Here is a 25,830-nt window from a genome sequence, read left to right as displayed (position 1 = left end):
TTAATTAGAAGACTCTTTCTGGTCTTTTAAAGACCACAGGGCTAAAGTTCAGCAAAGTAAACTTGCCAGAAAATTTTGTCCAATGGCACACGTCTAAAATGCTTGATAGCTGAGCTTTTTATACCAGATAGAGTCATTGTTCTTGATTTCGCTTTTATCGATACCTCACTTACTTAAATAATTTCCTTGTAATCTATTGAGTTTTAACAGTGGAATGTTAGCAATCAAAAACCCTGAATATATTCTCTCTGGGCTCAATTAACTCTACCATCCACACAGAGCAAGGGACAATACTTTACACTGGCAGAGTATGGTATGAAATGAACTGTGCTCTAGGGTCACAAGTCATCTCCTGTACAATTCTTGTTCTATAAAGAAGTACTTTCAACTCTTCATACGGCTGCTTATGAGTTGCTGTCATGTGTTCACTTTGTGATAGTGATCAGAAATCAAATTAAGAGAAGCCAGGTCTCTCATATTCTTCTTTATCTTCTTCTTGCACACAGGCTTGTAGGCTATGATTAAAAGAAACTCCAGTTTCTCTTGCATAATAGCATTCACAGTTGGATGAAGTACTAGCAGGGGACTTACATACATGGTCAAATTTATGCATAAAATTATCCCATTACTTTTTTCATTTGATGCTCTGTTATAAGAAAATGCAAATATCCTTTCTCAACTAATTTTGTTCATACCACTCCTGGCTTTATGAAAATTTGTCACTTCCCTCCTCAAAAATTTTCTCTCCAAGCTAAAAATATATTACAAATATCCTCACATGAAAGTTGCTCCATAGTTCTAGTTGATCACCTTTCCTACAGTAACCTGTACATATTGTAGGGCTTTTTTCTATATATATGATTCCCCATCACCCCAATCCACCCCTTTTCTTCTTTTTCAGGGTGGAACAGGACAGAATCATGGATTTAGAATGACAAAATCAGGTTCTTTTTTTTCCTTTTGAACTCATTTTCTTTCCTTCTAATTAACTGATCCTCAAGTAATTTTCTGTAGGGAAAACTTTTAAAAAAGGGGTTTCACTTTCTATTGGTGAGTTTGTTATTTGAAAGACAAGAGGCCAACTAATTGTTGGCAAAAGAGAGTTCTGAATTAGATTCTGCAAAAGTTTCAAAACAGTTCTGGGGAACATGAAAAAAGTAGATGACCTCACTACAAAAAAAAAAAAAAAAAAAATGAAGACAAATAAGATTACAGAACAGTCTCCTTCACTTTAAATGAAAGAGGTAATAATGATTTTTTAAAAAGAAAAATATATTGGATAATTCAATCATTTCTGGTTTTAATTATATACCTATAAATATAGAAGTATGTCATTAACCAGACATATTGCTAACAAGGATTCTAATTTGTGGAAAATGTATCTGGAAAGGAAATGTACATTCACCCAGATACTCAGCACCCAGTACATACAAATCCAGAACCCAAGGGAGTTTTCCCTTTGATTTCTTTGGGGACAGGATTTTCCCCACATGCTTTTATTTATTGGGCTATCATTTTGCATCAGGGCATGGAATAGTTTTGTACACACATATTTCTGTAGATTGGTTCTGTTCCTTAGATCTCTTTATGCAGGGTGATACAAACATATCTTTTCAAAACACATTAACAACCACTAAAATTTATGATCCTTATTTCTTGTATTTACTTCATCTAGTAAGTATTTAAATTAATGCTGAACTCTCTGTACTACTGCATGAAGCACACACATGGAAATTTGCCAGCAACAGTCAGTCTTGAAAGAGTTTTGCCCTTTGTATGGGCACCTGGTTCAGTTTTTACTTGATTTTTTTCAAGGTCAGAAATGCTCAAGATGCTTAGAATTCTAGGGAGATGTATTTTATCACTTCTAATATTCCTTCTGCACTTTTTAGATAATCATCAAAAGCATACAGAATTTGGGCCATTCACTGAAACATATTGGCTCAAATAGCTAAGACTGAAATATCTCATTTCTGTGTCAATATTGAATTGCCAGTTTCTGTGCAACATTATTGATAATTTTAACCAATTTCTCACCACTTTATTTCAGGAACTTACATGAAATAAGTAAAGCTCATTCAGAACATGTAATAAGAAAACCATTGTAGCAAACTATTAAACAGAGTTCTTGAACAGACTTCTTTTACAATTCCCACTGTAAAGCAAACAAGTGATCTCAGGTAAGAATTTGGATTTTCAAGATGTCAAAAAGAACCCCCAAACCCAATAAATCACAAAAAGGAAAACATGTTTAAAATAGAAAAATGAAAGGGATTTTTTTGTTTGTTTTTGGAAAAGGTTAGAAAAGTCTTTAATGGATATTTTATTAAATGCTTAGTATTCCCTGTAATGTTTGATAAGAACAACAGGATACTGGACTTTTCATCAGGGTACTTGATTTCTGGTTTTAGCTCATCTGCTCTGAGACTTGACCTCATCTTAAAACTCTTAAGTTTCATTTTTGCCTTTCATTCTTTCTTCCTGTTGTCCTAGATGATAAACTATTGATTCAGTGCAGGAATTGTATATTATTGAAAGTAAAATATCTGGAGCTACTGATATTCAGTCTGGTTTAAATGTCTAGACTATTATACACTTAAGTAGAAAACTCTGCATTGCTTTCCCTAAATTTATTTTACATTACATTTGGTGCTTTAGACTCACAAATTCTGTGAGGTAAGGTATTTTCATTTAAAAAATTGAAATGGTTAAAATTGCTTATTCAGAAGGAAGCTACTAAACTTGTCTCTCATTTAATATTTAAGTGTATTTCATATTTTCAATACCTATCCAAAGGTGTCACCATTTGGTCAATACCCACTCAAATGCAATATGGGTGAGTTACCACTCTGTTCTTCAGATGCCCTTGTGATACTGCAACATGAATATTGCACTGCAAATCCTAAGAAACTGAGATACTGGTGAATTAAGAGGAAACATACCAAAAAACAATTTGGCATGTTCTGGGATGCAGAGCTGAAAGCTTTTGAGAGGTATTTGGTCAGAAAAAAACCCAACACCCAGAAAATATACACATGGAAAACTACTGTTGCAACAGTGTGATCTTTCTAGATTGATTCATCAACAAAAAATAAAGAAGTAATGCTTAAAAAAAGAAAAAGAAGAGATTTTTTGAACAGCTCTAACTAGATGGGGTAGAATGAACTGTGTAAGGTTCTGATTGAAGAACCGCAGACTTGCTGCTGGTAGCACAGCCCATAAATAACAGTGGTAACAAATAATAGCAAATAACATCTGTGGTTACACACTAACTCCGGGGAAAAAAATTACAAGGGTTATCAAATCTTCATGCGCTGAGGCATAAGCTGATCACCAGCTGACATCCACAAGCAATCTCACTCATGGTGTCTTATTACACAATGAAGCAGATTACAAGCTTTTGTAACTTTGGAGTAGCAACCAATATTGAGCGCAGGTACTGATGAAGTACAAGACTGAAGAGATCATTGCTTCAACCAAAGATTACAATACTTTCAACACATGTTGCATCTTGCAAATTTAAGACCGATCAAATGTTAGGTTGTCCACTGAAGCTAATTAACCAATCACTTATACAGAGAAAAATATTTTTAAAAATGGAAATTCAAGGCTAAAATAAAAATTGTGTTTAATAGAAACACTTGGGTTTTAAATCATACAGGACACATTCACCCAACTAGGATAATATCAAGTAATTAATGAGATCATTAAAGGAAATTCTTCCTTTTCCTGTGATCCTTGAAAAGTCATAGTAGTGTGTTTCCTTGAGTTTAAGCTATGTAAGTTTTCTCAATCAAATTGAAACTGAGAAGGTGACTTAGTTTAACTTGAATAAATACAGGGGATGAGCAAGTTAACTTTCTGTGGTAGAAACTGGAACTTCTTAGCCTGTCTACTACACCAGCTGGGGGAAAAAAACAAAAACAAACAAAACAAAAAAGTGAAAAGGTTGTGTGTTGTTTTTAATCAAGGCTTGATTTATAGCTAAAAATTATTACAGCTTCAATGTATTGTTTACATAGGCAAAGAGCACTGTAGCTCCAGAGGCAAAGTTTTAGTACTACTCAAGTAAAAAGCCTGGGCTTCCTACAAAGTTGGGTAGAAAAGGGGAAAGGCCTGCATAATATCAGGCTCACTTTCACAGTTGTATTTTGAATATGATTGCCTTTTGTGAGTCTCAGAGGAGTTAAAATCTGGAGTTCATTTTCAGAAGGAGAAAGAAAAAATAAAACAACAGAAACCAAACAAAAAAAACCCACCCCACCCAAATAAAGAAAAGGATAGCAGCAGCAGAAGTTAGAGATTATGAGAGACTGAATGTGAAGTCTCCAGCATCACCCTAATATAAGCATGTAATGTAGTTAAACAATACACAAACCCCTCCAAAATAGTGATTAATAGATAAGCTGAAGTACTGCATAGTTATTACACATCTTTGCAGATGTCTAATGCCTTCCATGAATTTAATTTTGAATAATTTGGATTTAAAACCCTCTAAACAATTGGGGATCCCTGCTATATGTCATAGATTGAATTCACAGTGTAACTCTCCTGTGGTTGATTAGATTTATAGTGATGCAAGATGCACATAGTTGAGAACTGAATGAAACCTTCTTATATACAGACAAAAAGAGCATGGACAAGCATTTCCAAGCAGAAATTAGGTCGGCATAAGAAATATTCTAGAAGTAAAACCTTGAATGTGATAAAAGCGAAGCTGTAAATTATTTTAGAGAGCAACTGATTAATGACATCAAGTACTCTTAAAAACTGAGACTTAGATTCTTACCAAAATTTCTTTTTTCATCTCTACAAATAGATCAGAGAAGGTAGATGACCAACTTATTTTACCTGCTTGTATGTCTGTCTCCATTTAATTGAAGATTCATGGCTCCAGAAGAAGAGACTAAACAGAACTTAATTACACAGCCCAGTAAGGAGATAACTGCAGAAGGCTGGGCAGGAATGTCTTTGCTCTCCTTTTTCTAGGGACTATTTCTGTTCTTTTTTGTTGTTATCATTACCATAAAGAACATTATAACCACTGAGAAAAGACTTCATACCAAAAACTTTTTGGCTGTTGGTTAAACACTGGTAAATATGTGTGCTCATGAATGCACCTGGGCACTGGAGACAGATGGCAACGAGCAGTGAGCATCCATCCTAGCAAATCAGACTCCAGACCTGGGTACATTTACACAGAATTCCTCTTGGAATGGTCCCTAGCAAATTCTAATGCCTGAAGGGTGTTCAGACTGCTGTGGAGACTGCCAGCTGGTACAGGCCAAAATCACCCTGGGGAATCTTTCTAACACTTTGTTAGTATAACAGGTTACTGGAGAATATTCTCAGATGCTGTTTACTCGTTAGATACAGATTCTAGGAAGAAATTCTCCCATAGATGTCTTCTGTATTAGTTGCTCCATATTCACATGCCTTCTTGCTCATTCAATTCCAAGTATTTCTGATCCCATAAAATTTGAAGTCTTTCTGTTGCACAATGAGCTAGAGTTAGTGGGAAGAATGCAAGAGAACTTCTTGAAAACTGTTGCTTAGTTATTTTTTTTTCTTGGCAAAACAGAGTTCTGCCAACCTGAGGTAGATCTAAAACTCACAAATTTATTATCTGGAATGAATTCATTAACCAACAGAAGTTTATGGAAATGTAAGCTTCTTTTGCTTTGTAGCCATCGTTAAGGGAGTAATCAGGAATTCTGAATCCTGAGTGCACAGGAGGGATTTACCACATGCCTCTGAATCAGCTACCTGTACTGATAAAGCTATTTATTTAATAATATATATCAGGTACTTCTTGGCCCTTTCCAAGTTGCTCACTTTTATCACCTGAGGTCACTGAATTACTCTATGCCAGTTCCCTATGCAGTCAAGGGGGAAAAAGGAATTATCTAATTTATCTGTTTTGAAGTATCCTGTGGAGACTTCTACTTCTCTCCATTGGCCATAATCAGTGTTATTTACTTAGGACATCTGGATTACTCATAGGCATGCCTTTAGATACTACATAAAGGATAAGTTAAGAGCCTAAAGCAGAGATGCTGAAGCTCATCTTATACTTTATATTGTGGAAACAGAAAGGATTCCACTGCAAAAGCGAACGCTTTATGGTGTACAGTGCACATCAGAGGTTCATCCTGCTTCAGAAATGCCACTGTTTCTTCTGTCCTAAAAAAAGAAGCCCTTTAGGGATTTTTTTTTTATTTCACATTTCAGGGAGATGAACCAGATGAATAGGCAACAGCCTCTGAAGCTTTTCTCTCTTTATCTTTGCAGTAACATATTTGTACACATAATATAATATTAATTCTAACACTTTTTTTACTAATTAGAAGCTTTATTTGTTTATTGATATTATAGTTTCCTAAAAGGAGGGAGGGGGGAGAAGAGTTTTTCTTAACTGTGCAACTGTACAACTAGTGCTTATTTTTCAGAACCCAACTGCCACCAGACTAATTTTTATTAGAAAAGATCTGTAGGAGGCTTTACTAGCCTCTAAAGAATGCATATTAACAGCTTTGAAAAAAACATGTAGCCATTATATGATGCACAGAGCTAGAACAAAATCATCATGCCCAAATACCAAGAAATAACCCTTTTCTTGTTACTTTCTAACAAGTAACACTAAAATTGACCTAAAGAGTGCCATTTGTTATTAAAAGCAACAAAACAGAGAATCAAAGTCAAACAAAACATATTCCCAAAAGACAAACATTTCATGCTTCAGAATGCAGCAATTGCAGCTTAAGAGATTTAAAGCACTGCCAAACAGATTTATGTTCACATCTAGAAGAAAATGCCTTGAGAATGGCAATGATTACTGATGCAAACTTATTTTCATACTGAGTATTGCAGTCTGATGTACAATTCTGGCAGCTGTGCTGTCTTTCTAAACTACTCTGGAAAAATACTGGCAGAACACAGTGGAAAAGTTGTACTCTATTTTTTCTATGCAAAAAAGTGATCCTTTGGTCCTTCCTTAAACTACTATTTATTCAAAGCTTTATTTCAAAGCAAAAGACCAGGACCACGGCTGAATCAATTCCTATGGACATTGATCAGATCCAACATTATTTCAAATATTGAAATGAGTGGTTATCTTTAGCAATGGATTAAAAATTAAATCTTCATACACTGGTAAAATGAATTATGCTGTTCAAAACAGACCTACTTTAAAAAAAGCCCAAAACAAAAAAAGCTTTGATTTCTATATGTAGGCTCAGTAGTGTGGTTTGATGGTATTTGTACTTTGTTATACCTGCAGAAATACCAGTTACCTTTTGGGCTCGAAATCTACTAATACAGCTGTAAAGCAAATTCCTCTTTTTATCTATAGACAAACTGACAGTATTCACTGACAATACTAGAGGTCAAGTTATCTAGAAAATATTTCAAAACATTCTGCAAAGTTACCTTCAATCATCCTTAGCAGTACAGATACCCCTGATGTACAAGGTAGGAAGCCAGAAGGGCCCTGCCCACAGATTCTATCAGGTCTCCTGCCCCTTCCAGTAGCCTCAGGGCCCATTTTCCCTGGAAGTCACTCCTCTTTCCCAGTCCTGGCCTCTGCTGTGATTGCATGGCAGGAACAGCCATCCCCACCAGTTTACCCTAGAAGTACGCTGGAGGCAGGCAGTCCTTCCCCTCCACACACAGGGGCCACCATTTTGGTTTGGCTGCCATTTAATGACAGACCACTGCGGTAGTGTTACATGTCATACTGCTCTGTGATTGGCTGATGGCACCTCTTGACACCAACGTACCACGTGTCCTTAGGAAGCCCTGTGATTGGCTGGTGGGCAGGCTTGGCCAGCAGGGCCAGTGTACCCGGAAGCACACCACAAAAGGAAGCGTCTGGGCCCTGCCATTACATGCTAGGACGCTCCCTCTTTGGATGGTGTAGCTCCCCATATCTTTTCATACTTCATTATGACTGGGTGGTAGGTGTTTCTTCACATGCTCTCAGGCAGCCCTGTCACTGGTTGTCTCCTTCCTTTGGACAAGGAAGTGCTCAGATTAAAAAAAAAAACCAGGCATTTATATATAAGAAATACAGTATATAGATATATAGACATATATATAAAGGAATGTGCAAATATTTATAAACATTTATTTGTTTATACATAAAGACACTTTTATTTATACTTCTCTATGTGTATATAGGTCAATATCTACAATATATATAAACTAACATCCCCCTTTCCTTCTCCTTCCCTACCCCAGCTTTTGTTGCTGAGCATGAAGTCTTATTATGGGATACCTCTTTGGTCATTTGGGGTCAGATGTCCTCATTGTATCCCTTCCCAACTTCTTGTGTAACCACAGCCTACTCACTGGTGGGGTGGGGTGAGAAGCAGAAAAAGCCTTAATGCTGTGTAAGCACACCTCAGCAATAGCTAAAACATGGGTATGTTATCAACGCTCTTTTGGTCACAAATCCAAAACGTAGCACCGTAGGAGCAGCTGTGAAGAAAATTAACTCTGTCCTAGCCAGACCCAGTGTGTGGTCAAAACAGTTGTAGCCCTCAAAGCAAGAATAAAAACTGAGAATTAATTGAGTCAGGATTAAGAAATATATTTATGGAAAACGTTTTTATTAATTGATGTGATTTCTTGCAATTTCTTGAAAGATTCAACAAATGAGTGGTTAGGAGAGGTCTGACTGATAATCTTGAATTTCTAAAAGGTATCAGCAGTCACTTAAAGCTTTTAAGGAAGATAATCAGCCTGAGAGAACAGAGCTATTGATAGCTAAATAATTGGTTAGTAGTTAGGAAACAAAAGGTCAGAGTAATTTTCATTTTTCACAGTGAGGGAGATAGTTGCTAGAATCACTAAAACAATCTCTGCTGGAACTCCTGATGTTCAGCAGTCATAAACGAGTGCCATAGAAAAGAGGATGAAGGTGAATGGAAGGTAAGAAGTTTTTCTGGTGATGATTGAAGAGACTAAAAATGAGGGCCAAATGTGAAGTATTGCAGAAGAATCGTACAAGACTTAGTGACTATGCAAAAAAGCAACCAAACAAAAAAAGGTGACAGATAGGTGTACTGTAGATAGATGTAAACCATTGCAAACAAAACAAAAAGCATCACTACAACATCATAAAAACGCCTACTATGTCCTAATACCAATGATGAATTACTAGTTTGCCATTCTTTACCTTAAGGCAAAGAAACTATGGACATGAGATGTGATAGATGTCTATAACATCATGAATGGCAAAGTGTAATTTTCCCAGTTAATTAAATATGAAACATCAAATAGAGGAGGCAGTTTCAAAACAAACAAAAGGAGATAACGCTTTAAAAAATCTTTAGCTAACCTACAGAATGCCATGACAGAGGTTTTAAAATATTTTAAAAGTAGTGAGTCTCAGTGGAAGACCAGACAGGAATTCAGATGAGAAATCCTTAGAAATCTGTTTAATATGAAGACATCACTTTGATCATTAGAAAGTATTAAACTGACATAGTCTTGTAGGCTGAGATGATATGCTGGGAAACTGTCATTGCGTGTTTGTTCTGTGGTTACAGTCTTCACTAGGCTTCCATGTTTGACTGCTATCAGAGATAAGATCATGAGTTTGGTGTAATGAAATAAGGCCACCTTACATTCTTACACCTAGTGGCATTTCAATTAAATCAGGTAAAGATGGCCAGGGCTTTAGGTAGGATTTACCTAGACAGTGTAGGGACTTGCCAAATATGATCAAAAGGCTTTAAATGAAATCATATATTAAAAAAAAGTTATTTTAACTAGGCAGTAAGGATAGTTACCTTTTCAGCTGCAAAAGCTCTGTTATTAAACAACTCAAGTTAATGAAAAGGTTTATACATAGCCCTTCACCCTATCCTTTCTAACCAGAAAATTCAGCAACATCTGTACAACCATCTTAGCTGGAATTTTTTCTTTTTACCATCTCTAAGCCTGTTGTGCAACTCTATGATCCCCTTGCCAATATCTTAGTCTCTGCATAAATGGTAAATTCCTGGGGGTGTGCTATAGTCTGATGATATATCTCTTATTTTGTAGTCGCCTGGAATAACCAACAGTCCTCATAGAATGATCAAACCACCCAGCCTGACAGATAGTTCCACATGATCCAATCACTTCAGTTGTTAATAAAAGTTCAAAAACCAAATCACCTCTCTTACATCTCCAAGGATGAAAAAATCTGAAATAAAAAATAACAATGAAAGTGAACTTTTTAATGTTTTCTTCCTCAACACTGAAATTTTTCTACAGAATAATATTGTTGAAAGGTAAGTCTTCCTCTTTTTTTTTTTTTTTTTTTTTTTTTTTTGCCCCACTCTTGAGTACTGTGAGTCCTTACACAGAAAAAGGTAAATGAAAATTAGCACTTGGATAAATGAAAGAAGGGAAGAAAGTCCACAAAGTATATTATCAGTAGAATTAGACAACACTGCCTTTTAATAATGGAGTTTAGAGGATTCCAATTAATTTTAGATATCATATACTAGATATATTGGAAGTCTGGAGTTATCTAATGATAATACCCAAATGGAAAGGAAAAAAACCCAAAAAACCAAGAAAAAATAGAAAGAAAAAAAAAAAAAAGGTCTTTCTCTTCCTTTCCAAATAATGTGCAAAGGGGACTATTATTTCATTGCATGACAGAATGTGGTTCTGATAAGGCATCAAAAATAATAGAAAGCCTTTATAAATGTTTTTTAAAACTTTGAACTTCCAAGACTTTAGTACAAGTGGGAAGACTTACATTTCATAATTCTCCTAGATTTTTCAGCAAGGAAAAGAAAGTAAACCAGCAGTTACACAGTAATGATAAGGCTGGCAAGGGAGTACTGTGATTTCAGAGACACTTTGAATAGATATTTTTTGAGTGATATTTGCTTGTGGCTTGAAGAACAGATACATTCAAAAAAGGTTAATATCAGATGTTCAGGTCGTTGTTTAGAAAAGCTGTAACTGAGTCACGTTAAATGATCTTTGCTTCTAAAGACATACTGGAAAGACATGGTCACTTCCTTATGACTGTGACAATACTTGTTATTTAAAAGTAAAATACACTTAGAAAAGGAAATACAGTTCCAGTTCTCAGTAAATTGAAGGCTGTCTGTATTAAGTAACTAGTCAGACAGGAAAGTAGGTAGGTAGAATCCAAATCTTGTGTTGTTAAGCCATAAATAAAGTACAGCAGTTATATTTTAAAAACAGGGAAATTAGGTCAAAGGATAAAAAAACCCAGGGCAAACAGAGTATATAATTCTGGTGCAGAACTAAATGATATAGTCATGTTTTATCCCAGACTTTCCTGTAATAGGAGAAAGATAGAAAAATTACTTTCAGGGTTGGGGATGAGAGTGGGGGGGTGGGGGTGTTGAGAGTGGAGCAGGGTGAGTGTTTGTTTAGTTTTGCATAGGATGTAACTATGCTGCTTCTGTGTTAGAACAAAGCTACCATGTAAGGGTAACACAAGAAAAATTGTTGAAGGCTTAGACCTGCCTCTTCCTCCCCTCCTGTTTTCACATCCCTTCCTTATTGTAAAAATTAAAAAGGAGTGCATTGTAACACCTTCAGAAAAATAAAATTTCTCTTCTACATTGTATATTTCAGCAGTTCTTTTAAATAATTTAAAAATTAACTGTATCATAGCGTAAGAAACCAGAAGTCCTGATCTTAACCACCTCTTCACATAATATAATAATTAGGTTAGTTAATAAGTATAGTAGTTTTATCTTCTACAAACTATTTTTGCTGTGACACATCATAAGTATTCAGTGTTCACCTGGAAGGTCTTTATTTTGTTGATTACATTTCTATATAACTTCTGCTGAAAAGACTGATTATGTTCCCAAGTGCTTTAGAATCTGCTCAGTTCCATTTTCAAGTAATCTTGCCTTGGATTTGAGAAACAGTACTTGTGATGAGGTAAACCATTTCTGGATCTTTATGTATAGTAGTGTCACATAACACAAGAAAAAAATTCTGTTTCCACAGTACAGAAATTTAAACCATAAGGTTTTAACACTTAACTGTCCTAAATTCTAGCTCCTGATAAACATATGTACTTGTTATATATATTCTACGTATAAAAAAATAAAGAACTTCACATTTTGTTTATTAATCACATTTTTTTCTGTAAAAATCTGATACACAATAACTACCAATTGTCCTTCTTCAAAAAAAATGATTCACCCTTCAACTGCTTTCTTACAATAGCCTTCCTCCACACTGCCGGACCTCTCAGATGCCACAATACATTGCAGCTAATACTCCATTTGAGAGACTTCAAACTCTTCCAAAAGGGTAAATTCCAATCTTCAGATTCCTAAGGAAGTCTGTACAAATACTGTGAGGCAAATATTCAGCACTAAATAAACGAAGGCCACAGAATGAGCTCCAGAACTGTATGGACCTCATTTATCCATAACGCTTAACTGTTAGGTCATCTCCTGGTTCTGGTTTGAGTCTTCTCATACCTTTCACAAACATCTTAAAGCCGGATAGCCCTCAGTGATCTATGTAAGAACCAGTTGTGCCATGTGATCTCATGAGGAGGGATCACGCTCTGCTGTTCTCTGCTTTGATAGCATAGACGTAGAGAGAAGAGTACTTTCCATGCTGTATGCATGGCATGAATATGGACATCCCTGGACTGTTGATAACCTTGCTTTCAGTAACCCTCCCCCGCCCTTTCCATCCATATCTTTGACTTGCTGATTTAAAGTCAGTCTGTTTGTTAGCATAATCTTTGCTTTGTAAGATGTGCATTACTTTGATACAAATACTCAGTGCAACCTTGTCCTGTATCTTTTTCAGTAGTAATTTAAGTTGCAAACAGATACTTAGAATGCCTTATTTTATCTCCAGATATGGAACTGAAATAAGAGGTGATGCAGCTGTGTTCAAAGCTCATCTATAAGTTTTTTATATATGTCCTTTTCCAGTTGCATTACCGTCTCTTACCATGACCTTTAAGGGAACTTATTATTCTGTTTCTTTTCACCAGGCCAGTGGTAATAGCAGGTAATAGGCAATACTTGCTGTATTGGGTAATATGATAATTATTTTCCTTTTAAAAATTAAATTTTGATTACTGTCTATTGCTTGTGGTATTCTTCAGTAATCTAACATGTCTGAAGGTCCCCAGAGGTATTGGAATTAATTAGAAATCCAATACTCTGCTTGGACTGGAGGACTACTTTTGACATAAACCAGTTATTATATGTTCTTCATGTCTTGATCATCATGGAATTTGGAAAACCTAGCTGTAACTGGCTTCAGGCTGTTATTTTTTTCACCTGTGCAAAGTCACAAGAGAGTATAAATCTTCCTTAGCTACTTCATCTATTCTACCAGTATAAAAGAATTGTGTCTTTGTAGCCTGCTTCATTACAGAATGGATTTTGCCCTTCACCTTCCATTTTTTTCCTTGTGTTTGTGATGGTAACTTTTGATGTTATTAGGGCTTTGGTCATTGCAAAACACATCTGAAGTAAAAGTCTGATTTAAAACAATTGAAGCATGACATAACCACTTTAAATCTAAACAGATTACTATGACTACAGATTTATCCAGCTAGTACACTGATACTACCTTTGCTACAGCCTTTTGCATGCTGTGCTAAATGTGTATTACGTCTACGCTGTTCTGGTTCTGGCTGAACAGAGAAAACACTGACTACAAAACTGTTGATAATAGTGCCTGTTTGGACAGAAAAATTTAACTGCATACCTAGACACAGTTGAGCTCTCACAGTACAATGTGCTGTTACATCCAGGGCTAATCTCTCTGGAAAATGTTAAACTGCACTTTTATGTACTTAGCCCTGTAGGCATATATTGATGGTTCTTCCTACTTAGAACATGTCAGGTAGAGGTGAAGTTTCCTAAGTAAGGCATAATCTGAAGTGTGGCTTCTGTCGGAATATAATCCATTTTGTTAATCCATTTTGTTAATCCTGCAGAAGAAACAGAACCATCTCTGATTTGTACCTATTTATTTATTTGATTTCCAGATAGCATTTTAAGAAAATGTGGGAGTTCACTTCCCAACTTTTCTCATGTTCCTATTTTAATCTTCTTTCTCTGGGTCACTTTTTTGATCAACTTTTTAGCATACGTAAAGATACTACAGAAATAGGTTATATATGATTTGAGAGTACAGAGCAATCATTTATTGGCTACTACACACAGCATATTGACAGGATTAACAAACTACTATGCTGATCAATATTGTCTTCATAAGTTAGTTGCACAGGGAAAAGTGAGATTTTGTTGCATTTTGTACTGAGATGACCCTCAATATGGCTGAGAAGTTAGCTGTCTTCTAATTGATCTCCTGTGTTGGTAGGGGAGGGTTGGATAGGAGTTTGATGTCAGTATTTTTCCTCTTGAATCCTTGAGCTACTAACTCCCCATTTCACCAGCTACCTTTTTGTCTGCAATTTCCTCATTTTTCATGGTTTTAAAGCAGTTAATTTTTCACACCTTAGCAACATTTTCCTCAGTAAAACTGGTCCAAGGTCACACAGCTGCTTTGAACGAAACTAAGCCTTGCATCACAGACAGCTGAATAGGATTGACTGTGAGGCTACTTCAGGCTACTTCATATTGAATTGAGTTGGCCCTTCAGCTGAATAACTGTCCTGAATATCCAAACTATTGCAATGATTCAGTTACCCAAACACAGGTATCTAGTGCTTTGTGAGATGTCCTAGCATATCCAGCTGGCTTCTGGCTATCAGTCAATATGAGTGCCTCCTCCTGTGTATTCTATTATACGTCTGACTGCGCTCTGTAGATTATTTGAATGCTAAGGGTCTCTCAGACATTTCTGGACTTTACTGAGAACTTGAACACTTCATTCATATTTAAGCATCTGCATTTAGACTCTTGAAGTGTCTAGAATCTGCAGCGGAATCCCACACTTAATTTTTCCTAACCTTTAGATGTATCCTCTCCTCAGTCACGACATCATATTGTGAATATTAGTTCAAATAATATCCTGAGAGGTTTTTTTGTGCAATGTATGCTATGCATGACAATGAGAAGTTTAGGTTCTTTCCTTTTTCTTTCAACAGCATAGAGTTTAGCTTAAAACTTAAGGCTGCAGCACAGCAATCCTGTGGTGCTGATTTCATGAAAAATGGGGTATCTCCTAATAACTTTTTCCTCTGTTCTGCAGCCAGATGTCAATGGAAGTTTCTATGCCTTTTGCTTCAGTGGCAGGTGTGACCAATGGACATGTGTAAACTAAACATACTCATGAATGTAATCAATTATCACTTTTTAAAATACACTGTATTTTCTTCAAATATATTTGGTTTATATTAGCGACAAATTTGCAGACTACCTATCTGATGTCAAGCTCTGTGGAACAATGATTAATTCTTGTTAATTTTTAAAATAAGTCCTAATTCTCCATGTAGTTGCTGTATCACACACACACAAAAACAAAACCAAAAAAAAACCACCCCCAAAAAACCTTTATTTCAGGTCATCCTAAATGAAATGGCATTTAAAAAAAAAACTTTACATTTTTTCTAACACAAATTTAGATAAACTTTCATATTTATTACAGAAGCAAAACATGGATCTGGGAATGTGTACTCTTTAGATGATGAGGTAATTATTTGCAATTGCAATTGCAAAGTTTGCAATTTAAAATTAAGAGATTAAGCACAGACTTTGCTAACAGTTCTTCACATCTAGACAATAATACAAAATCTAAAGACCAGTGTAGGAAAACATCAAGAATATTAACAGAAAATCTTCAACTTACAAATATAAATTAAGAACAGAGATTTCACTTGATTTTTTCTTTTTTATTATTTTTATTATTATTTATTCTAGACTGCAGTATAAACAATTTTCATGTTAATCATAAATATATGCTATTAAAGGGTTGATTCAGTCTCATGAGGTTTTTTAGGTCTGCCTACTCAAATTTTGCAGTCATTACATTCTGAAGTAATTTTAACTTTTCCAAAATTCTGCCAAAAGTTTTATTTTAATGTTATAAAAATTACTGTCAATTTGCTTAAAATGTGAGTGGGTATCACATTCTTTTAATATTTTCATTTTCTTGGAAAGACTGGCAGTTTCTGCTGACTGATGAAAAAATTGCTGAAGCTGAAGGATAACACTCACTATAATGAACATTTTCAGTCTGCAAAAAAGCCCTGCCCCTGTTACTTTCCATGTCAAATGCATGAGCTGCAAAAACCTATCTTTTGTCTGCTCAGTCATGGAAAAGGAACTGACTGACAACTGCGACATTTTACAGCTTAGAACAGTGTCACAAGCAAAGTCAGTAAGGAAGAAAATACAGAGGAAAAAAAAAAATAACCTCACAATGTGTACTTCATTGAAGAGAAATAAAAAAGAACAAGAAAATATACCTCCAGTGACAGCAAACACGTGACGATAACAGAAGAAAATACAAATAGGAAAAAAACAGTAAATGAATCATTAAAAAATTATGTTTCACTGGGTGATATAAGCACTTAGAAAAACATATAAACACCTAGAAAAAAAAATACTCCTGGAAGCCAGGAAAAAGATTCAGAAAAATGAAGTTAGTGGAAGTTTAGTTTAAGAGCTAGATGGAGAGAGAAGGAGGGGCATACTCTAAAATAATTCAGTCTTTATTTGGGAAAAGAAATTAATTCAAAGAGCACTCACACATAGTCTGTTATTCTAGATGTCAGTTCCTCTGGTTATGGATTATCTAGACTTAAATGACATTTTGTCATTTAAACACATTTTTTGTAATAAAATCTTATAAAAAAAGTTTCTTTAGTTCTATGCATTTGCAGAACTCCTGGAAATAACGTATTCAAAAAAGGGACCAATCAAGATCATCAGCATCTGTAAAGGCATTCCTGTTCATTTCAAAAGGCTTTGAGCCCCTCATAAAATAAAATCTCTGCACTGGTAAATAGGTAGATAGACCATAAATAAATAAATAAATAAACAAACAAACAAACAAACAAATAAATAAATAAATGAAGCAAGCCATTTAAAGAGAGTTCCCTGAAAAGCTTCTGAAAAACGGATTTCTGATACTCAAGCAATAGCAGCAATCTAATCTCTGATCCTCTCTCCCCCCAAAAAAATCTTTGGCACAATATGACCTTTGCTGCTGTTTTATACAAAGAGTTACATCCTGTATTAGCTTTCAGAATTCATTCTGGAAAACTGGTAGATTTAATATATTATGCCTATCAGTGACAGCCTTTAAAGGCCTGGAATTTCTAGCCTTTTAGATAAGTCTAAGGATTTGAAGCTGATCTGAAAATGTATGAAACACAGTGATTAAAGGCATAGGGTAATGGGTAACATGAGGAAACGTGTTTCTGCCTATTAAATCAGCAAATATCTTTAAAAAGTGCTCGTCATCTTATCTTTCAGGAAGCTTGTGCTTATGAATTTCACCCTAAATGGCTCTGTTGCAGAATAGCATGCATCTTCAGATGCATCAAAAGAAGAGAAACATCAGGGAGCCTGGCACTGCTTATTAATAAATGTTATGAAAATGATTTCATGTGATTTGACAAGAATGTTAATAATCAGATCCATGCAAAAGGAAAATATAATGGAACCTAGATGCAAGAGCAAGCTTATCTTCTCCCCTGAATATAGAATGCTATTTTGCTGTGTTAATGTCCTAACTATTGAGGACTAACATTTATATTGTAAATAATATTCCCCAAAATATTAAAAAATGGTGCATATTCCAGCAATATGCAGAAGTGCAAAACTTAAGATTTCTTTCCTGTGAGAAGGTAGAAGTATTTGAGTTTCTGGGTATATTGTGAAGTATTTGAATAATTTTCCTCAAATTTCCTTGCATAAGAAATTCTCTAAGAAAAAAAATATATATTTATGCTAATAGCAAATGAATGAGCGAGTCCTTATGATTTCTGTTGTTGAAAAACTTGGAAAGGGTAGAAGAGAATTTTGAATTAGTGTTGTTTAATAACAAATCTGATTTTATCAAACAACTAATCCAGCAAGCAGAAACCCTGCAATTTATACAAGTATGATTTTTGGACTTATGCATTATAATGAAATCATTAGTCTTATTTCTGACAAACAAAATTAATTATGAGGATTCATATACACTGGCGCCAACTAGAAGAGAAAATTTATGCAATAATCATAAAATTGTATGTCCTATAATTTATCCTGTTTAAAAAAAATATTAAAAAAAACAGTTAATACATAAATAACAACCAAGGGCTTGAGAAAGATTCTGCATTGACAGGTAGAGACTTGAAAAATTAAAAACACTGCACATTTTAAACAGAGGAATAAATGTTAAATTCTGTCTTTTATATGGCAGAACATGTTTCTTTGTTGTTTAATGGGAAAAAACATATTAAAGAGTATCATTACTGCTAATTAAATATTATGTATTTTTAGTACATATTCATTCCATATGCTCAAGAAATTAAAAAAAAAAAAACAAACAAACAAAAAAAAAACCCCAATATAAGTTAGGAGGAAATACGTTGCTCCTGCAATATTATTTTGCACCCTTCTGTTTAGAACCAATGGTTATGTTGGACATGAGCTCTTAGATAAAGTATGATTTAAATTAAAACTATGCTTTGTGGTGTAACATACTTAGTTTACAATAAAACATTGTTAGATCTTTATTTCTCTTGTATGTGTTTTGAGTGGAATCCAAGAAACATACCACTGGCCATACAGCCAGGAAAGGGAGCTTGGAGAGCTCATTCCAGGATGATTAATCCAGGATGAATTCCAGAGGCTGCCATGAACCAAGATTGAACAGCCTTCTTTCTATGAAACAGAAAACTGAAATGAATTCTAGCTCTAATGCTATGAGTTGAATGGAAAATTTCTGTCTGACTTGGTTAATTCAAGGTTCAGTCTTATACAGAAAACCTAGAGAGTCCTCCATTTCGTTCATCAGAGGTTCTTATGTATAAGCTAATAAGAGGTGGGGGTGTTTGGTTGTTTTTTTTTTGTTGTTTTGTTTTTTTGGTTTTTTTTTAAATGTATAACCAAATTTGGGGTTTTCCTATTACTTCATTATTACTACTTTCACCCGAAAGGCATGATGACAGGTGAGACTGCACTACTTCAATCCTTAACATGCTTGCATTTTGGGGATTACCAATGATTATTTCCATTCTACTGTGAATACCCTGAATTAAAGAAATCCATAAAAACTATCTGGTAAAAAAATACTGGCAAATAAGTGTAATTTTTCTTTAAATGTAAATAGAACTAAATGTAAATGGACTAACGAATCAGTATACTTGTGTTACAGTTAAAATCCTTCTGATACAAAATATATAATGATTCAGTAGCATCAGAATTCTACTAGGATTCTTGGAGCACTGATGCAAATTGTTTCAAAAAGTAAAGAAGAACTAATATAAGTAAATAAAATAATATTCATTAGAAGTCGGCCTGAGCTGCTAGGATTGAATTTTTATATTTTTTTTGCATTATTTTTGCATTAATGAATGAGATGTTTAGGAAGTTGTGCTCTGAAGTTTCAGTTTCACAGCTGTCAGGATGTAGCTCATATTCCTTATCAGCTATAAAGCTGAGTGCTAATTCATAGAGAATCAAATACTCATCTTCTTAAAGATGATACAAAAGCAAAGTTTGTGCCACTGAATAGCTTAAAAAAAAAAAAAAAAAAAAAAAAAAAAAGAACATTAAGTTAAAATGGTGATTGTACTTAACTAAAATGCAGATATCCGCAGTCTGATACCAGTATTGCTCTGAAGAAGAAAACTTATCTGTTGACTGCAAACCAAGAAACCCAACAAATGAATAGTACCAACACAACAAAGCCTTCCTAGGTCAGCACATCAGTAATACCTTTCCTCTGTGAAAAATATCAGCCATCAGCTTACCCTGACTTCCTGATGCCTGTTGACTTCCGAACTGTGGGTCCAAAGCCATCATCTGTTACACAGGACAGGTAGCATATAAATCAAAAATATTTTGCCTGAGGCAGCATCTTCCAGCCCTAACCTACTACAGACCCAAGACTCTTGACACATCTTCTCTTTCTGAGGAACAATAACTTTCACTTCAGTCTGGTGGCCATTCTGAAATCAGCTATTTTAATGTTTGCAGAGGTGTGTACATGCTGAAAATCAAGCTAAAACCTGACAGCACAGCATATCATCTAGTACAGCCATCAAGTTCACTAGCTCAAATACCCAGAGCTTCTAAATACACTCGTTTTTGGCTTGTTATTGTAGAAACACTCATATGAAATGGGTGTCTATCATCATTTACCCTTTCCACTACAGTAATCCCTAAGGACTCTGTCCAAAAAGAATTGTTTAAACAGAGAAAGAATAAAGGCATTCCTGACCATCTGTTTAAAGGCAAAGCGGATATGGTAAACCTGCCCATATAACAGAATGAGGAAATACAAAAAACTGCATGGACCCAATTCTCTACATCCACATAGTCTGCTGTAGTAGCCAGGGGTACCAGCCTGGGCTAGAGGCACTACAGTCAAGTAGTAAAAGACTCAGGTCAATACTGAGATATAGCATGGACATACTGTTTTTCTTTCTGGAATAGGCACATATCAGATCAATCTTTTCTATAAAGCATGGGGCAGTGTAGGCATGTTGAGTGGAGTTCATTTAATCACATACAGGTATCTATAGCATAAGCATAGAAAACATCTGTATCACTCATCCAAATTTTACTTTAGAGATGAAAATTGGCATTTTTGGCCTATGCAGCTCATTCTGCAAGTTGTACAACACCATTCATCTCAGTCTAAAGTCAACATCTAAACCAGACTAGATGAATAGAACTGTTTATCCGCATTGATTATAAAGGGTTCCTACGTTGACCAGCTTAGAAGTAGACATCTAAATGTAGCTGAAATTGATTTCACTGAACTTTCTGTTTCACAGAAGGACTAGAATTCATTTCAGCTACGTTTAGATGTCTATTCTTTGAACTGTGGAAGGAATATATATCTTTATTTTTGCAAGTTTCAAACATGTTTCAAGCAAGTTTCCAAAATATTTATTTATTTTTACCTTGTTCTTGTATCTCCATTATTTTACAACATATCAAAAAAACCCAAAAAAGGTATATGGAAAGATCAACAAAAACTTGAGGGTCATGGAATTTTTTATTTGAAATTTTAGTTCTGTTACCTTGCAGTATTTTGCCATATTTTGCCCTGGAGCATATCTTGTTCAATCTGACAGTCAGTAGGCATACACAAAATATAAAAACAGAATTCCTCTCATGTGCCTGTACAGTGACTAAATATCCATATATCACCTTGGTATTGTCTCAGGGTTATAAGAAAAGTAATCAGTGGTAAATATAAACATAAAGCCTGATTCATTCCCTTTCAGATGAATGCAGATACGTCCAATGCCATCAGTTCAAATATTATCACTACTGACACATACCTACTTGAGAGAAGAATCAGACCTCTCATTTGAAGCATTTGCACAGACCAAATTCACAGCAGATGTAACCTGGCAAACCTCCCTTCTATTATAGTTTGGAGCCCAAAGACTTCAGATTTCGATTTGACACAATCTACCACAAACTCGTATTCTCAGTACCAGTCCTAAAAGTGATCCATAAGTGAAGGTGATAATTTCTAAACACTATACAGGGACACAAAAAATATAGGCTGGATTTCTGAGCTTCTAGCTCTAATACAGTTTCTTCTTGTAATCTTGGGGAAGCTATCTAGTTACTATGTTTAACAGATCCCAGCAAAATAAGGGATATTTTTTCCCCTTTTCTCCATTTTTCTCTACGAGTTTCTTTTTAATAGATTAGTACTATTGCAATTATTCAGCTAGATTTTTCATTTATGATCTTAATATAAGAACAGGATATCCTAAATTAAATATCCTTTAATAGTAAAATCATAAAAATGGTCTTACAGTGTATTTAAATTTGTACTAATTGAAGAAGTTACGCTGATTTAGCTACACCAGCATAGTTAGGATAATAAAAATATTAACTCTCACACATACACGAAACTTTCCATCACAAACTTTCTAGGGAAAGGATTACATAATGTAGTATGTGTTTAGGACAACAGTGACTTCAAGTGAGGGTGAAGTTTCTTTTTACAACTCAAAAGGGTAAAATTTCGATTTTGCAGGCTGTTTGCCTTAGGGTGGTCCATAGGACCAGCTGGGTCTGGAAAGAATATTCATGTACAAAGAACACACAAAATCTTAATTTCCTATAGCAAAGACAAAACTAAAGGCAGATATTTATTTTTTTCCTTCAGAGAGCGAACTTCTTTGCACATAAAGCAACCCCCTTTTCTTCATTGTTTTCTGATTTATGTTCCAAGTACCATTACTACACTAAACTGATCCAAAATAACTATCTTTCTTCAAATCCTTAGCTGGACTCAACATGCTTCAGAAAGTATTTCACTTCAATGCCATCTCACTGTGACTTACAGTAAGACACATCATCTCACAGTTACTGTTGGCTTAGTCTTGTTAAAAGACAGGTAAGTCTTTAAGATGATCTGGCTCTTTTGTAATTATATGGAGTTAGTTAATGAAATCCATCCCTCAGTTGCCTATAGCTATTTTTCAGGTGTGTCAGATTTACAGTGTAGCATTTTTGGGCCTTTGTTTTCCAATTGTCCTTCTGCACCTAGGAGTGTATTCCTTCTTTATAGAGAGAGACTTCGGGAGACAGCATGCTTTGAATTGACTGCAATCACACAAGGTGTGTACCCTGTTCCAGCGTTCACTGAATGATAGGATTTCCTTTGTCATCTTCCTTGGTGACTAACAATGACGTGTGTTCTGATGACAAGCAGTAATTTGTTAAACCATAGTAATCAGATTGCATATCTTTGCCCACGGCTTTTACACACTATTGCTTCCAGGATCTGCTACCATCATAGCATCTTTTTTTCCCAATCTCTCTGCAGTTTCTCACGCAGTTTACTGATTAATGTTCTAACCTCTGTGTTTGTTCCTAGAGAAATCCCCAGAGCCAGCCAGCTGAGTGTCTGCTCAAACTGTCTTAATATGTGTTTAGTTTGGCAATCTCCTCCTACCTGCTTACATAAGGAAGACTAATGGTATCTTACAATTATTTTAAGTTGAGAGAGATGGCTAGAACTCCTGCTGATACTAAAAAGAAACAAAGAAACAAACCAAATAGACAAAATCCCCACACCCACCCACCCCAACAACAACAACAAAATAACCCCAAGGGTTTTTTCTGTTGGTTTTTTTTTTTTGGTTTGGTTTGGGTTGGGTTTTTTTTCTCCTAGCTTGGTGTGATTCTTTCAGGACAACCTTGTTGCTGTAGCTTAGATGAGTGGCAGACCCACTATACATTTTCTTCCACCTTTGAAGTCAAAGGAATCCTCTTCTCTTTCCCTTGTTTCTTTTAAAAAAAAGCATTTTATTTATTAAAAACAACAAAAAAATATGTTCAGATAACAATGTATTTGAGAAGTCTTTTACTGATATACAACAATAAGAAGCAAATATAATTATTACCAAAGTTAGTTTGATTTCTAAGGGTTATTTTGAAAAATCTTTCCTCAAGCATATTAGCAATGGAGGAAAGTTCACAAATGACATCATGAGACAGATGGGAAGAGAACACACCAGATTGCTATTGTTTTATTATATGAGATGGGTTAGGAAGGATTATGTCAGCTGTTAGTTCATTTGAGGAAATTAAAAAGAATTTAATACCCAAATGCTTCTGAGAAAAACTTCAGTTTGGGGAATTTGTCACCTACAGTGTGTGCTTAACCCAGCAGTAAGCATGTATTATATACCTCCCTTTTGTGCCCAGTCACAGAGGGTATGAGTCTTTTCTAGCCCTCAGTTTATAGACCTAGTCCTTTCACTGAGACTGTAGAGGATCATGACTTAAGCATTGGAAGTCCCCAGATCACAGCTAAGACAATAGCTGTTGCACATATGTTCATGTAAAAAGAAAGAACACTGCACAACAGTAGAAACAACTATCCAGTTCCAGAGGGGAAACTATCAGACAGTGTGCTTTAACAAAATGAAAGCTGTAACAACAATGCCTTCCCCAGTTCCCAAACCACTTATGATATATTTTAAACTGTCTTAGACTGTGAGAGAGTATGAAAAAATACTGTCTGGTGTGCAACAAACCTATCAGAACTTTTTCATGTGGGCTCACTGCCAGAAAAGTACAGCCTTTTCAAAACTGGAAAAGCACCAGTTTGCAAAAGAAAGACATTTAAGTGTGAAAGGCAATTGAAATTAGACTCCTAAAAGATTAGGTCAGCTATTCAACAAGACATTAGGCATCATTCATGTGGAATTTACAGAGTTACCTTGAGGAAAGCAAATCAGAAAAAAAACTTGCTGTCATACTTCAATTTCTAGCTTGCAGCTTCCATGGGAAGGCTCCTGCAACAACATACAGGAGAGGAGGAAGCCTTATTCATTGGTGCCTTCCTCTCAGAAAGAAAGCAAAGCTCTCAATCCCCAGTAAACTGCTTCAGCTTCCAAATCTCAGATTCACGTTTCGTACAGGGGCGCTTAACAGGCCAGCACTCAGCATGTTGGCTGATTTGAATACTAATTGAGGTTCCTGTATTTGGTGTATAATTATATCTAGGCACCTCAACCAGCAGTGCAAATTCAGTTCTGAGTATCTATGTTTGAGATGTTTTAGTGCTAAGCCTCACCATGCGATCTGTTGAATACCCAGAGTGAATAATTTTTCAGATCAAGACTTGGGACTAGAGAGAAATAAGGGATTAGGTGTATAAAGGAGTACTAGAGTATGTAAATCACACATTGACCAATCTGTGCTTAAGTAATGCCTATCCTTGCTGTACATAAAATACATTAAGATTGTCTCTGATCAGAATGTTTTCTGTGTTTTACAGTTCTTCTACACATACTTAGATCTTGTCTAAACAGACATCCAGGAAGGATCTGCTCCATATGAAGCTGTCTTTAAACACTGTCATCATACCAAACAAACATCAGCAAGAGCAGGCCTGTTATATTTTTGCATTGCTTGTTTCACAGTAGAAACACATCTGAAAGTAGTACCATTGCCATAACTTCCTTTTTTCTCCTCACCTGCGACCTGATGCTTAAAGAATTCTTCTAAGAAACACAAAATGTATCTTGGCAGCCCAAAAGCATTTTTAATGTGACTCTTTTATTTGCTGTAGGGAGTATTGAGCTACTAGGCTTGTTGTTTTCAAATATATATATATATATATATATATATATATATATATAAAGAAAAAAAGAGAAAAAAAAAGAATATCCTATTGTTATTCCCAGATGAAAAAGAAGCATAATTACATATTTCTCCCTTTCAAAGTATTTGGAATGGACTATAACATTTAAATTGAGAGCTTACTCTTACTGCTGTTACACTATATTATTGCAGCTGATTTTATTAAGACCTTTAAATACATATAGTTTAATTCATATGCATTATTTTGGTCTAAAGACTTTTTCATAGTTTTCAACTACATAACTACATAGAATGAAATATCCTTATTATGAATTATTTTATGGTGTTTAGTGTTGTCTTTGCTAATGAAAACTCTCATTATTTTTTTAAGTTCAGATGTGTTACTTCACCATTCTACTGCTACTTACCATTCCTGCCTATCGCTTAGGAAAAAAACAACCACCACCAAACATGGTAAATTACTGTAAGGTAAATTTGGCAAGATCAGCTGTACATTTGTACTTTGTGTTCCCAGATGAGGCAGATTCCAGTGTTTAACTTAATATCAAAATTAAAAGCTGTTTCTTTCATTGTACTTGACACCTTATTG

General features: G+C 35.1%; 1 long non-coding RNA gene across 1 annotated transcript in view; it reads right to left on the bottom strand.

Annotated features, from left to right (window-relative positions):
- Positions 1-25,281, bottom strand: part of LOC308058793 — a 39,770-nt gene extending 14,489 nt beyond the window's left edge. Inside the window, exon 1 of the long non-coding RNA XR_013925972.1 lies at positions 7,429-25,281. This is a non-coding gene — a long non-coding RNA (uncharacterized lncRNA). The remainder of the gene's footprint in view (positions 1-7,428) is intronic.
- Between the last annotated feature and the right edge of the window lie 549 nt (positions 25,282-25,830).

The sequence above is a fragment of the Falco punctatus genome (assembly GCF_963210335.1).
Source record: "Falco punctatus genome assembly, chromosome: 2".
In the NCBI taxonomy this organism is placed as follows: Eukaryota; Metazoa; Chordata; class Aves; order Falconiformes; family Falconidae; genus Falco; species Falco punctatus.
The sequence above is the reverse complement of the archived record's forward strand: the minus strand, read 5'-3'. Positions and strand labels throughout refer to the sequence as shown.